The sequence below is a fragment of the Equus asinus genome, chromosome 15 (assembly GCF_041296235.1).
Source record: "Equus asinus isolate D_3611 breed Donkey chromosome 15, EquAss-T2T_v2, whole genome shotgun sequence".
In the NCBI taxonomy this organism is placed as follows: domain Eukaryota; kingdom Metazoa; phylum Chordata; class Mammalia; order Perissodactyla; family Equidae; genus Equus; species Equus asinus.
In genome coordinates this window covers 5629416-5643925 of record NC_091804.1, presented here as the reverse complement: position 1 = coordinate 5643925, position 14510 = coordinate 5629416, and the positions used below count along the sequence as shown (strand labels likewise).

At 44.7% G+C, this 14510-nt stretch overlaps 1 protein-coding gene across 2 annotated transcripts in view; it reads left to right on the top strand.

Annotated features, from left to right (window-relative positions):
- The window catches only part of RIN2 (Ras and Rab interactor 2), a 217550-nt gene that overhangs the window by 19697 nt on the left and 183343 nt on the right, over window positions 1-14510 (top strand). The gene's annotated exons all lie outside the window — the stretch shown is intronic.

Here is a 14510-nt window from a genome sequence, read left to right as displayed (position 1 = left end):
TGTCTGTCGTTCCTTCCTGCCCCCAGCAGCCGGGCACGGTTCCCTGAAGCAGGATGGAGAGCCTGGGCTGCCTACGAGGACCGGGCGATGGAGCAGCACGAGGCACTCAGCAGAACCAACTGCGATTCCTGTTTCCAGAGGAAGTCAGATAGGAATGTGCACTGGGCACACTGTATTTTTCTTGGAGCAGCATGTGATAAAAGTGTTATTTTTCATGCGATAAAAGCGTTATTTTTGCAAACAGAGAAGAAGTGGGAAATGATCAAGAGCCAGAGGTTGCAGAAGACGAGACAGGAATTTTCAGTCAGGAAGAGGTATGGTTATTCTCTCTTGTCTTCTGCCACTGTGGCATGGGAAGGAATCAGAAGTGCCTGCAGAAAATCATTCCCATTCTAGAAAAAGGACAGAAGGCAGCAAGACCCAGGCATTCATTCAAATCTCTTGAAAACCCACGGTGGGTCAGACGCTGACTGGTGGGGTACCCACTTCCGTACCTCCGGAATCTTCGTGGCCATCGTCGGGTCTTGTGAGGAGGATGATACAATAGGATTTTATCTTAAAAAGGTCACTCTGACTACTAGTTACAGAAGGGGTTTCAGCGCAGCACGAGTGGTCGCAAGGAGACCAGATGGGAGAAGATTGTGACTGTTCAGAGAATCGGGGCACTAGGGAGGAATTAAAGGCAAAAATCAAAGAATGGCCCAGCAGAACCCAGTGATGGATTTGATGTGAGGGATGTGAACAGAGAGGCCCTGGGCTTCTCGCATGACCACTCGGCTTAATGGGGGCACCATGAAGGAGATGGTAAGTCCAGGAGGAAAAGAAGGCATGACAGAGTTCCATTTTGTAAATGTGAAGTTTGAGGTGCCTGTGAGAACTCAAGCGGAGGTGTCAAGAGGCCGGCTCCAGGATCTGAGCTTGAAAGAAGGCTTTGGGCTGCAAACACCTAGTTAGCCATTTTCAGTATACACAGAGCCGAGCCGGGGAAGATAAAATTGTCTACGAAAAGGGTATGAAGATATTGTCCTAGGGTTAACTTACCAGGACAGTAGTAAGAGCAGAATTTTATGTTTCTGAGTATAGCGTCCAAAGTCTGTGAAAACATTGCAACTCAAGGGTTGGTTGGCTGCTGGTTCGTTTCACTCAGCCGCATATCTTCCCTTCCAGCAGAGCCCCTTGGCAGTTGGGACTTAGCAGATTGGCATCCGGCTCCCTCTGACAGAGGGTTTCTGGGTCTAGTGGAAATGTTCTTTGGGACTGAGGAGACCACTTGATTTCGGTGACAGCCTGTGGATAGAGTCCTGAGGAGTGAGAGCGCTAGTAGTCATCATGAGAGCCAATATTTATTGAGTACACGTGTGTGTCACGGCTAGGCTTGGCGCAGTCCATGTGCTGTCTTACTAAATGCTGTACCAGTCTTGAAGATGGATACTCTTATTATGCCCATTTTACAGTGGGGAAACAGAGACTTGGACAGCATAAGTAACCGGCTCAAGGTCAAGGTAATCTGTGGCGTGGACCCAGCCATATCCACTGATGGAGCCCAACTCCTCAGTGCCAGGCTGCACCGGTTCCCCACCAGCCCGTGGTCTAAGCAACAGTAACCATCACCTCATTTAGAGGGGACTTGGGTTGTGGGACTCGGTGCATCCAGGAGCCTATCCTCCACTTCAGCTCTGGCCACAGCTGTGGAGAAATGCCCGGGAAATCTGGTTTTACCATTTCCCTCAGAAATAGAAATACTAATACTAACCAATATTTTTGTGATGTTTATAGTTTATTAAAGACTTTCCCAGGCATTCTCAAGCCTCAACCTTTCTGTGCCACCAAGTGTACTGTTAATCTCTTTGCGGTTACCTGATGAACTAGGAGGAAGGGCGAGGGGAGGCGGTGGAGGTGTGAAGGTGCGGGTCAGGAAGGGAATGCTTCTCCCCCCGCCCCGCCCCCTTTAACTCTCTTCCCTTTTATTTTTAAGACTGTATTGCCGGGGGACCACCAAATTCTCATCTTTTATGAACAAATAAAGAATTTCAGCTAAAAGATTGGTTGCAGGTTTTGTTTTCTCCTTTTTTATTACTTCTAATTGTAAAATTCAACAAAATTTACCATCTTAGCCATTTTTAGGTGCGCAGTTCAGTGGTGCTAAGTACTTTTATATCACTGTGCAACCATCACCACCATCCATCCACACAACTCTTTTCATCTTTCCAAACAAACTCTACCCGTTAAACCATAGCTGCCCATCTCGCTCCCGCCAGCTCCTGGCACCATTCTACTTTCTGCCTCTGAATTTGACTACTCTAGGTACCTCATATCAGTGGAATCATACAGTATTTGTCTTGCTTATTAACTTGTTTCATATAGCATAAATACTATATGTGTACAAAATGAAATGCTGGCTTATTTCACTTAGCATAATGTCCCCAAGGTTCAACCATGTTGTGGCATGTGTCAGAATTTCCTTCCTTTTTAAGGCTGAATAATATCCCATTGTATGTATACACCACATATTGTTTATCCGTTCATTTATCAGTGGACACTTGAGTTGCTTCCACCTTTTGGCTATTGTAAATAATGCTGTTATGAATCATGAGTGTTCAAATATCTCTTGGAGAACTCGTTTTCAGTTCTTTGGAGTGTATACCCAGAAGTGGAATTGCAAGATCATATGGTAATCTATTTTTAATTTTTTGAGGAACTGCCATACTGTTTTTCACAGCAGCTGCACCGTTTTCATTCCCACCAGCAGTTCACAAAGGTTCCAATTTTTCTACATCCTCACCAGCACTTATTTTGTTTTTTTCATAGTAGTCATTCCTGACGGGTATGACGTAGTATCTGATTGTGGTTTGATTTGCCTTTCCATAATAATTAGTCATGTTGAGCATCTTCTCATTTGCTTGTTGGTCATTTGTGTATCTTCTTTGTAAAAATATTTATTCAAGTCTTTTATCCATTTTTTATTCCAGCTGTTTTTGTTGTTGAGTTGTAGAGGTTCTCTGTATATTCTGGATATTAATCCCTTATCAGATATATGATGAGGAAATAATTTCTCCCACTCTGTGTATTGCCTTTTCACTCAATTATTTGTGTCCTTTGAGGCACACATGTTTTTAATTTTGACATAGTCCAATTTATCTATTTTTTCTTCTGTGGCCTGTGCTTTTGAGGTCATATCCAAGAAATCATTGCCAGACCCAATGACTTGAAGCTTTTCTCCTGTATTTTCGTCTAAGAGTTTTACAGTTTTAGCATTTATGCTTTGGTCTTTGATTGATTTGAGTTAATTTTTCTATATGGTGTAAGGTAAGGGACCAACTTTATTCTTTTGCATGTGGATGTCCAGTTTTTCTGTCACCATTTGTTGAAAAGACTGTCCTTTCCCCATTGAATGATCTTGGCAACTTTGTTGAAAATCATTTCACCTTATAAGCATGGGTTTATTTCTGGGCTTTCTAGTCTATTCTATCGGCTTTTTTGTCTGTCTTTATGCCAGTACCACACCATTTTGATCATGGTAGCTTTGTAGTAAGTTTTAGAATTAGGAAGTGTGAGTCCTCCAGCTTTGTTCTTCGTTTTAAAGATTTTTTTGGCTATTCAGGGTCTCTAGAGATTCCATATAAATTTGTGGATCAATTTTTCCATTCCTGCAAAAAAACACCATTGGTATTTTGATAGGGATCGCATTAAACCTGTAGATCACTTTGAATGGTATTGACATCTTAACAATATTAAGTTTTCCAATCCATGAATTCTGGATGTCTTTCCATGTGTTTCTGTCTTTAATTTCTTTGAATAATGTTTTGTACTTTTCAGTGTACACGTCTTTTACCTCCTTGGTCAAGTTTATTACTAAATATTTTATTCTTTTTGATGCAATTGTAAATGGAATTATTTTCTTAATTTTCCTTTTTGGGTTGTTGATTGTAAGGATATAGAAACACAACTGATTTTTTGTGTTGGTTCTGTATCCTGCAACTTTGCTGAATTCTTTTATTAGTTCTGTTTGTGGGATCTTTAGGGTTTTCTAAGATATACGATCATGTTGTCTGTGAACAGAGATGATTTTACTTTTTCCTTGCTAATTTGAATACCCTTTATTTCTTTTTCTTGCCTAATTGCTCTGGCTGGGACTTCCAGTACTGTGTTGAATAGAAGTGTCAAAAGCGGGCATCCTTGTCCTGTTCCTTAAAGCACAGGAGGAAATGGTTTTCTAATCCCCGTTTCTCCAGCGTTAATGGCAGAGTGTTTTGGTTTTTGTTTGTTTGTTTGTTTTGTTTAAATGCAGAGATGTGTGCTCAGAGACTGAGGACACAGTCAGAGGCTGTGGAGCACCTGGAAATCCTGAGGAGGCCGGGAAGGGAACGAGGCTGTTGGGCCAGGGGCTGGGGCTGTACTAGGGGAACTGCAGGGCTATGGGGAGTCACCATGTGACTGAGACGTGTCCCCAGGAGTGGCAGCTACACCAACCAACGGTGACCTGGGTCACAGAGCTCCTGCCCCTCTAAGCCTGGGGGACCCATTCCCTTTCCCCACCCTACTTGGGCCCTTCTGCCTATGGCTCCCTGCTCATTCGTCCTGCTGGGGTCATTGCCCCAGGCTATTGAAGAAAGGAGCTGGTGTCCCACCCCATGAGAGCCAGAGAGGGGTAGCTCCAATCTCACTTGCAAAGCAGAAAAGTGTTTTTGGAACCTCAGCCCTGCATTCTTCACACATTTTCCCTTCAGCACAGGAAGTTTACAATCCCACATTCCAGTTACCATAAAACTGCACCCTCAGGGATTACACAGGCTTCTATAAATTGTCAATTAGGCCTGACCCCCTCATAGCCTCGAGGTTCCAGGAAATGACCATTTGAAACTAGAGCCTCAAGTAAACTGGGGCTGTCTTTATTTTTCCCAACTGTATGTTTGTTTCCCAGCTGAGAACTGACCTTCTTTATAATAAGGGGGATTTCCTGCTCCCGTGAAATCTTTCATTTCTCTGGTGCAGTTTTCATTCCAGAGGAATTAAAAAATACTGTGAAAAAACAAACAAAATAATCAGGTGGAGCGAAGTCTCGCCTTGTGGCCTCCCTGAATTTTTACTGTGCTTTTTTTTAAAGTCAAATTTCATTCTTTTAGAAACAAAAATATAACTGAGTGCTGGGAGGCTCGGGACCTATGACTACGGTCAACGCGTGCTGCAATCTAGTCTCCTGGGGCTGCGATTTTCCTCCAAATCTAAGGAAATTCCTAGAAAGGCAATTAATGCTACAGAAACTATATTTCCAATAGAAAAAATAAAATCATGTCTCTGTTTGGGGTCTACTTGAATATATTTTCATTTGGGAAGGAAAAATAAAGTCTCCTGATATGGAAGAGATAATTTTAGAAATGCAAAGAGTATTGCCCCTGGGCATTTATAAATTTATAAATTGTCTGCATGAACATGCGTCACTGCCAGGTGTTATAGAAAAGCTGTCCTATTTGGTGTTGAGACAAGATGGTGAATTAAAGTTGTATCAGCATTTACATAGACAAAAAACTTTAGATAACAAAAAGACCCTAAAATTCATTGAATCCTACCACCTAATTTTACAGAAAGAGAAACTAAGTCCTAGAAAAGTTAAATTATGTGCCCAAGTTCTTGTAACTAACACACTTCACATCTTGGAGTTAGCTGTGTGCTAGCACTGTGCTGTGTGGGGCATTTATTTAGGTGTTGCTAAATAGCAATTATGTTTGATTTTAATCTCAAATCATTAGTTGCCTTTTCTTTCTTCCAGGAGAGAAAGCAGTCTTATCTAGAAGGAAAGACAGTTAGTGTTTTTGTTTATTTTTCTGAGACATGTGATTTTGTAAATTATATTTGTACTTTTATTACTGAGTTATTTTTAGCCATTTAGATTTTTTTTTAGTTTGTTGCATCCAATGTGTTTGCTACTCTAATTTCAAACTGATAATTTTCTAATTTTTTCAAATTAACTAAGTAAAAATTTTAGTAAAAAGAAAAAGGCATCATCTAAGCTCCTTCTACTCTTGATGTCACAGAGGACAGTGTTATATGAAAAAACCTGGCCATAAACTACGGAGTAGAAGCGTTGGACTCTGAATGTGAAGAAGTTTTACACCTAAGCAATTAATTTGCTTATAGTTGTCTTTTATGTGTATGCCCAAGGGTGATATATGATTCATAAAAAATATGTCTAAGTTGAATGGAGCTCTTTTGATGAGAATAAAATAAAAATTCTGTGATTAAAAGAAAAATAGTTCCCACTGTGCTGGAAACTTTATTTCATTTAGGGTCCCCACTCAGTTTCATAAAGTAACTGCCTTGATCCCCATCCTACAGATGGATGAACAAAGGCTCTGAGAAGTTAAGTGAGCTTGTCCCAGTCGCACAGTTAGTCAGTGGTGCCAGAGCCAGGATTTGCAACCAGGAGCGGCTGATTGTAAAACTCAGCTCAGACTTCCCAGGACAGCATCCCAAACACAGGCCTGAAGGCACGTCTCCGATTCTTAGCTTGGGGCAGATGCTGGCCAGGGAGAACCCTAAGCCTCTTGGGGACCAGGAGCCAAGGAATAACCCAGCTCCAGCAGCCAGTGCTTGGGCCATACCAAGCAATGGAGTATTTGCAGGGGGGCATTTGGAGGAAGAGCATCTATTCAGAGAGCTGGGACCTCAGAGGATCCCTTGGGGTGCGAGGAAGGAAACAGCCAGAGAAGCCACAGCGGTTGCCTTGGTAGCGTCTGGGATTGTGTCCCAGGCCTCCCCACTCTCCTGTGATTCCAGGGGTTCCCTTTCTCTCTTCACAGCCAGAGACCAGCATTGGAGAATGTGGGTCTTGGGTTGGGAAACACTACAAAGTCAGAAGGTAGAAACATCCAAAAGACAATTCTAAGTAAGTTGAAAAAGAAAATAGGGCCATTTGACTGATCCAGGGAGGGCGCACAAGGCAGTGTTCCAGAGGATCCATCCACTTGGATCACCGCCAAGCCATAAAAGGAGACCTGGTGACATTCTTTGAAATTCTGGGTCCAAAGAAGCAGAGTCAGGCCCTGGAGGGCATCACAATGGGGGTCAGGAGGGTGTCTGATTTCTGCCTCAGTCCTCACTTAAATCCAGCCAGTTCTGCTTCAGATGCCCAGTCCTGTGTGTCAGAGTGAGACCTGGCATTCAAGGCCCAGATAAACATGATCTTCATAATATGATAATAACAATAGTTAATATTTATTGAGTGTTACCAGGCCACAAGCCTGGAGCTAAGGGCTCTTCCTATGATGTTACTGAATCTGCCACCAATAACTAGAAGGATTGTGATAGATTTGAAAAAAAGAAAACAATTAGCAAAAACAGATGCTGGGGGGCAGTGTTTAAGGACACTTCTGGTTTGTTTTTTCAGAGACTCGCTTCTGAGCACAGCCTGTCCCGGGCTGTTTTCAATACGTGTGCAGGAAGGGAAGAGGGACACGGGTGGGCAGTTCAGGAGGCAGCTTCTCCAGGCCAGGCCCTGGGCCGGGGTGGGGGAGGGGGCACACACGTCATCTCAGTTCATTCTTACAGCACATCCTTACCTGAGGGGGAGGTGTTACTGCCCACAGTTCATGGGGTTGGCTGAAGTGAACCTCAGACGGGTGTAATTAACTTGCTCAGGATCCCAGGATTAGAAGCCAAGATTTCAGTAAGGAATGTGATTCCAAATTCCAGGACCCATGTTGCCTCCTGGGATGAAAAGCAGATTCATTTTGGCCACAATTGTCAAACTGTAGCCAAGCAGAGAGCCTCAGATAAGTGTCCCCAGATCCAGACATTAAAAATGGAAGTATTTTTACATACGCAAACACTTAGAGATTTTCTGAAATAAAGCCTTCGCTGCTGAGACAATCCGGCCACACCACACTTCCAAAAGTATCACAGCTCTTGCTTACAGAGCTCCAGTTAACGCAATTGATTTGTTGTTGGTACCAGCAGATTTCATGCCTCTAGGGAAAGAAGACACTGAATCTTAAGTCCACCCAAGCAGAGCAAAACCAGCCCCGCTCTGGAAGTCAGAGCGTTTGCCTTAAAGCAGCAGCGTCATGGCTTCTGTAATAGATGAGTCATTTTCCTCCCTGTGAGCAATTCATTAATAGATAATAGCTTTTATTTTGATTATAAAGGTAATATCTACTGGTACACGATTTGAACAATTCAAAAAAATACAAAGATGAAAATATAAAACACCAAAGCTCATTGATTCAGTTCTTGGGCCAGAGTGTAATGTGGTTCCGAGCATGAATTGTTAATGGGGAAGATATTTCTTCAGAAATTTCATCCATCATGCAGGCAGCTATGTAATTTCAAGGCTGCGTATGACTAGAATTCTGTTAAAAGGAAAGCGTTAAAATAGTGTGGAAGCAGTCGTGACCGAGGGCTGATGCACAGACAGCTTCCCATAACGGTCACGCATTTATGGGTTGTGAAGAGCTGCGCCTCCCTAAAAATACAGTCACAGGGGGAGATGGTGTTTCCTTCTCTGCTGAGATGTCACACGCCCTGCCATCCTCTGGACTCTGGGTGTAGGAGAGCAAACCCAGTGTGAATCAGGAGTATCACATGAGACCCCCACAAAACAGGACAGTGTTAGTTGAAGTGTGCTGTGCTCAGGATGGCTGGTGCTGGAACAAGAGGCTGATGGAGAGGCAGGACAGTGTGGTGAGCAAGAGCATGTGTTCTAGAGTTCTCGTGCCTCCATCAACTGGCTGTGGGTGTGTAGGCAAATTAATTAGCCTCTCTGAACCTCAGTTTCTTCATATATGAACTGGAGATAGGAACAGCCCCTGCCACAAAGAGGAATAAAAGAGTTGTGCATGTGTAATGGTTAAATTGGTGGCCCTTTATGCACTCAGCATTTGTCCTCGTGATTTTCACATGCAGTAATGACAATAATAGAGGTCCTGCAGGAGGAGCGGGCCTTTGTTCATTTTACCTCAGACCTCCCAGTAGCAGAGAGATGGAAGAGCCGCTGCAGCCTCACCAGGTGGTTAGGAGAGGCTGACAAATAAACCCCAAACTGTCAGGAGCTTCACACATAAAGGTTTGTGTGTAGCTGAGGTGGGTTGGGCAGCTGTTCTCCAGATGGCGACTCAGGGACCCAGGCTGTTTCTTCTTGTAGCGTGTCATCTGAAACACACAGTTACAAGGTCATGGCAGAAGGGGTCAAGGGCCTGGAGACAGGTGGGATGGTTTTTAAATGCCATATCTGAGTGTGGCACACATCACTCCCTACCTGTATTTAGATGGACAGAACTCAGCCACGTAGACTGAAATGTGAGAACGTCTGAGAAACAGAGGGGCACATGGATGCTTGGGGAGCAGACGTGGCCGGTGCCACAGGGGCTGCCTGTTGTGAGGAGTGGCATAGAATCACTTATTATAGTATTACCAAAACAGAGAACACTGATCGTGACTTTGGTTGGTGGCTTTCTGGAAGTTGGGAAAACTGTGTCCGGGCTTTGGGGATCTGTTTAGAAAAGCAGTGCTGTTGCATCACCCTGGAAATCAGACATCTGCCTCCCCTTCACCGTGCCGTCACCAGAGGCAGATGACTAATCAGGAACATGATGTCCTGTTTGGTTTTTCCAGGAAAGGTATTTCCAGGTACTTATCTGTGGCCGGTCTTCCTTAAAGTTCCTTAAACTTGTGCTTCCCCTTATGATGCTACTTACAGCTCAGGATGCAAAGCCTAAAGACGTCCGCATGGAAGGTTATGACGTCCTGGATCATCAAAGAAAGGTTACATTTCTCCTGGCGAGCTGGTTCCTGAGGGAGAATGATTTAGAACACGTTTTGAATAAAGCCCTCTTCAAAAACCTGGTTAATTCTTTGAGGGTTTAATTCCTAAACGGTTAGCCCTCCCTTATCTGGGCTCTGCTCATGACCAGAACCCAAGGACCCAGCTCAGACAGAGTCGATATTTACAGCAGGATGATTCATAAGGTAGTTAGTGGCTCGACCACCCTAGACTGGCCTGTCTCTCTCACTCAGCTCCTTCAGGGAAGGGTCCTGGTGGAGGCTGCCTGTTCCTTGCTCTGTGCCCAGCGCCTCACTCAATCCAGGCCTGAAATGTAGATTAAATGATGATTGTAAGATAACAAAGTTTCAGAATAACTGCTGGTTTGGTTAACTGATCGCTCCAAGAATTCACAAAGCAGTGATCCACCTATAAATGTTCACCGTTTTCTCCTGCGTTCTGCATGTCTGGTTGCTTGCTTGAGGCATGAACTTTGCATGCCAGTGTGGCCTCTTCTAAACATGACCCAGGTTGACTGTCCCTTGTCCTAATCATTAAGGTAGTCCCTATCTGGTGCACAGGGCCATTTCATGGCCACTCAAAGAGTATTCAGTAGGACCCACTGCACACCTGGAACAGGAGGGAAACCTGGAGGAGTACCCACGAGCCTTGAGGCAGAGTGAGGGAATGGTGACATGCACATAAACCGTCTCCACCTCCCCACATGTGACAGCTCCGTCACTCTGCTGCCTCCCCTGGAGTTCACAGCAGAGGCCACCAGTGGTCAGAGCCCCACGGTGGCAGTGGGAGGACTTCTGAAGAATCCAGCTCCTGCTCACTCAGGTGGTTTTAATTCTTGGACACATCATAAAATAGCAAATGTTTCCATTATATTAGAGTGTTCACTGGAAAAACCTTCCATGTTTAACAGGGTTTACATTAGTGTGGTTTTCTCAAATTGAATTCCTTATTCATTCATTCCACAAATATTTACAGAGAAGTTATTATATACACAGGCCTTTGCCATGGAATGCAGAAGGTCCAGGCCACGCTGCCCCTTTAAATACTCAGCCATGGCCCTGGGCACGGAGAAAACCCCAGGCTCTGCTCCGCATGCTCATTCCCGCCGGGACCTTCTCGTGAGCTTCCCTGGCCCATGGTCATTACATCGAGACCCCTCTCCTTCTCGCCCTGCTTGAATTGGTGACCCAGTTTGGGGCTGTCTTCTGGCTCTGACCTGAGAGGTAACTCCCAGGAGGAGGCCCTGGGAGCCTAGAGGAGAGGCCCCCAAGCCGGGGTTCCCCCAGAAGGAGGCCCTGGCAGTGTAAGTAATTCACTTGGCACTTGGGGTGGGGACACACCAGGGACACTGGGAGGTGAGTGGGGAGGTGAGTCAGGGGAGGGAGGCAGCCAGTCCAGGGTGTGTTGTCAATCAAATTGACCCTGTGAACAAGAGCTTAATCCTGTCTCAGTATAAATTAGGGGTGAGGGGTGGGGGGTAAGGAGGCCAGGTATTCCTGTGCCCTCTCCCAGCAGTCCTGGATGCGGGCTCTTGGGGGTCAGGGGTAGAGCGGAGTTCACTCCCAGCACTTAGGCCTGCTGAGCTCCTGGGAAGAGCCTGCTCCCATAGCCAGAGACAGGCTCAGGCAGACTGGGCAGGGGCAGGCCTACCTCAGGCGCCTGGACTGAGAGGCCGGATGCATCAGCAGGGCCGGACCTGGGGCCGGGAGGGCTCTGCCAACCCAGAGAATTCCCTGGATTTAGGCAAAGGCCGTTATCCTAGGGTGACTTGAAAATCACATGGGGCTCTTCCAGCACCTTCCCCACCCTGTGATTTCACTGAGGATGGCAGGTGCTGTCAGGGGCTCTGCATTTGCTGACAGTCGGGGCAGCTTTGGCTGTTTCGGTGATGGCCAATGATATTTAAGAATTTTGGCTTTGAGTATGCTTTAGTTGTCAGTATTTTAAACAACTGGTTGTGTGTGTGTGAATGTGTGTTAGTTATTAGAGTTCCTTTTTTAAAAAGTTACATATACTGCTGCCCTGAGACATTCCTGTATTGTGAAGAGCAAATAGGTTTGGGTAAAATGGATATATTTAATGCAATAAATGGCATTATTATTTTAACATAGCCAGCTCTGAGCTGCGATAGAATAATGGTTGCTTAGATCCAAATCTCTTTGCATAATTTCCAAAAGAAAAACACCCGAGTCAACAAATAGAGCAAATAAAGCCATCAGTGACACATGCCCACAGTATTACTCGAAGACAGAATTCTACAAACTTCAAGTTACTTGTAAGGATAAACACTCAGGTCCAGCCGGGCTGGCTCTGGATCCCACCCGTGTCGGGAGCGCTGGACAGAGACTGCAAAGAATAAGTGGAGAAAAGGAGAGGATTGCGGGGAGGCTGGGGTCTGGGGAGACTCACCCCTAGACAGACAAGTCCCATCCTGAGTGGAAATTCCTGAGTGTGCCTGGGGCCCGAGGTGACTGTCTTGGGAAAGAAGAGATTTCAAGACAGAAGGGGGAACCTTGGAAGGACACTCGCCCCTTGGAGACTGGGCGATGTGGAAAAAGAGCAGCGAAAGGGATAAAATCGAGAGAGTGGCAGAGACGAAAGGGAATCAACATCAGAAGAGACCTTCCTCCTCGCCAAGCAGCAGCCCTACGGTAAAGAAACTGCACTTCAGCAAATCAACAGCAGAGGGTGTGTTCTCACCAAGAAACCTAGTTAGCCACCCCAAGCCTGTCCCTTGTCAGCATCACCTCATTGCTGGCCTAGAAAAGAAAATCGATTATAAAAGGAGCAGAAAGCAGCAGACAACACGCAAGCAAATCTGCAATCAGAAGAAAACAGAGTCTGAGAATCAAAACATTTTGGGGGAGGAATGTCCTTACCCCTCTAAACACACACATGCACGCCCAAAACAGAAGAAAACAGCAATACGTTTTTCCAACATTAATTAGTTAAGTATCCTGAGGTAAGCATTTTCACATATATATTCATATATATAAACATTTTCATATATATCAAAAATTCAAAAAATCAGAGCTAAAATGGGCAAAACTCAGGAAGATGTGAGAGTTGGCTGAACTCAGGAGGGGAAATGAAAAAACTCAGTTTGCAGATGCTCGTGTTTTCCATGGGACCAGCCTGTCCGTGGACACAGACTGACCACTAACCTTGCACCTTCCGCGTCCACGGTGCTTTCTTTCCCAAGCTGCAGCCCACAGCAAGCATTCCTTGCCCTGAGCTATGCTGCCTCTTCTGATGGGAAACCTTCTGTCAGGCCGATCTTAGTGATAGTTTTTACTTTCCAACTTCTCTATAAACTGCAACTCTTGGAAATACCCAAATACTTTCCTAGGGCGATTCAAGTGGTACTTTTTTTTTTTTTTAAAGATTTTATTTTTTCCTTTTTCTCCCCAAAGCCCCCCGGTACATAGTTGTGTATTCTTCGTTGTGGGTTCCTCTAGTTGTGGCATGTGGGACGCTGCCTCAGCGTGGTCTGACGAGCAGTGCCATGTCCGCGCCCAGGATTCGAACCGACGAAACACTGGGCCGCCTGCAGCGGAGCGCGCGAACTTAACCACTTGGCCACGGGGCCAGCCCCTCAAGTGGTACTTTTTAAGTAGATAAAACTTTCCAAGAAGAACTTCATCTCCTTTGGTAATATGTCAAAGTTTCAGAGATAAACTTTTCAGAAAAATTTGTTTCCACATTGCAATGAATGCCCACAATAAATTGTGCCATATTTTATAGTTCACAAAGTAATTCCATCTATTATATTTATCTTTAAAGTTGCATGTTTAAACATAGGTTTGACAGTTTCTTCCCCTCCTCTGTGTAACCAGACACAGCTTAGAAACGGTTAGCCTTGGTTTATGTATCTGAAAAATGAGAATGGCAATGGCTTCCTCATATGTGATGTTTGCAGTATTTGGCTAACTTCAGACTGTGGGACAGAGTGTATTTTTCTGAAGATGGCCACAACATCATCGCCCACCCCCCATCCTTAGCCAGCTCCCTGTCAGGAGGTGGAGTCTAATCTCTTCCCCTTGTATCGGATACATTTGTGTCTCACTTATAATAATAGCATGTGGCAGAAATAATACAGCATTACTTCTGAGGATAAGTTGAAAGAAGTAATACAAGTTCCACTTTGCTCTGTGGGACACTCTTGCTGGAGCCCTGAGCTGCCATATCAGCAGTAATACTCTTCCAAGGCCCCCCATGCTGTGAGGAAGCCCAAGCTAGCCCATGGGAAGAGACCACATGGTCTGAAACTACATGAAGGAGGAGAAAGACGCCCTGCCAGTCTCCAGTGGTGCCAGCTGTGCCTCCCCACCCACGGCCCTTTGTTCCAGCTCCAGCTGCCTTCTGGCTGCAACCATACTCAAGACTCTCAGCCAGATCTACCCAGCCAAGCCCTTCCTGGATTCCAGACCCTCAGAAACCATAGAGATGATAAAATGATTGTTATTTTAAGCCACTGTATTGTGGTGATTTGTTATGTAGCAGTAGATAACTAGAAAGTATGAAACCTCAAGCAATAAGGACAATTTCTAGAGAATGAGTAGCAACCATGCCTAATTCCTTTTGTGATAGTTTTGTTTTGGATAATTTTTAAAGAGAAAATTGATAGACCAGAACGTGTCTCTTTTGAGAAGAATTATGTTCCTCTCTAGATTTACCTTATAAACTAACTTTCTACTGGAAAATAATTATTTTCAGTTGATTTTTTTTTTTTTGG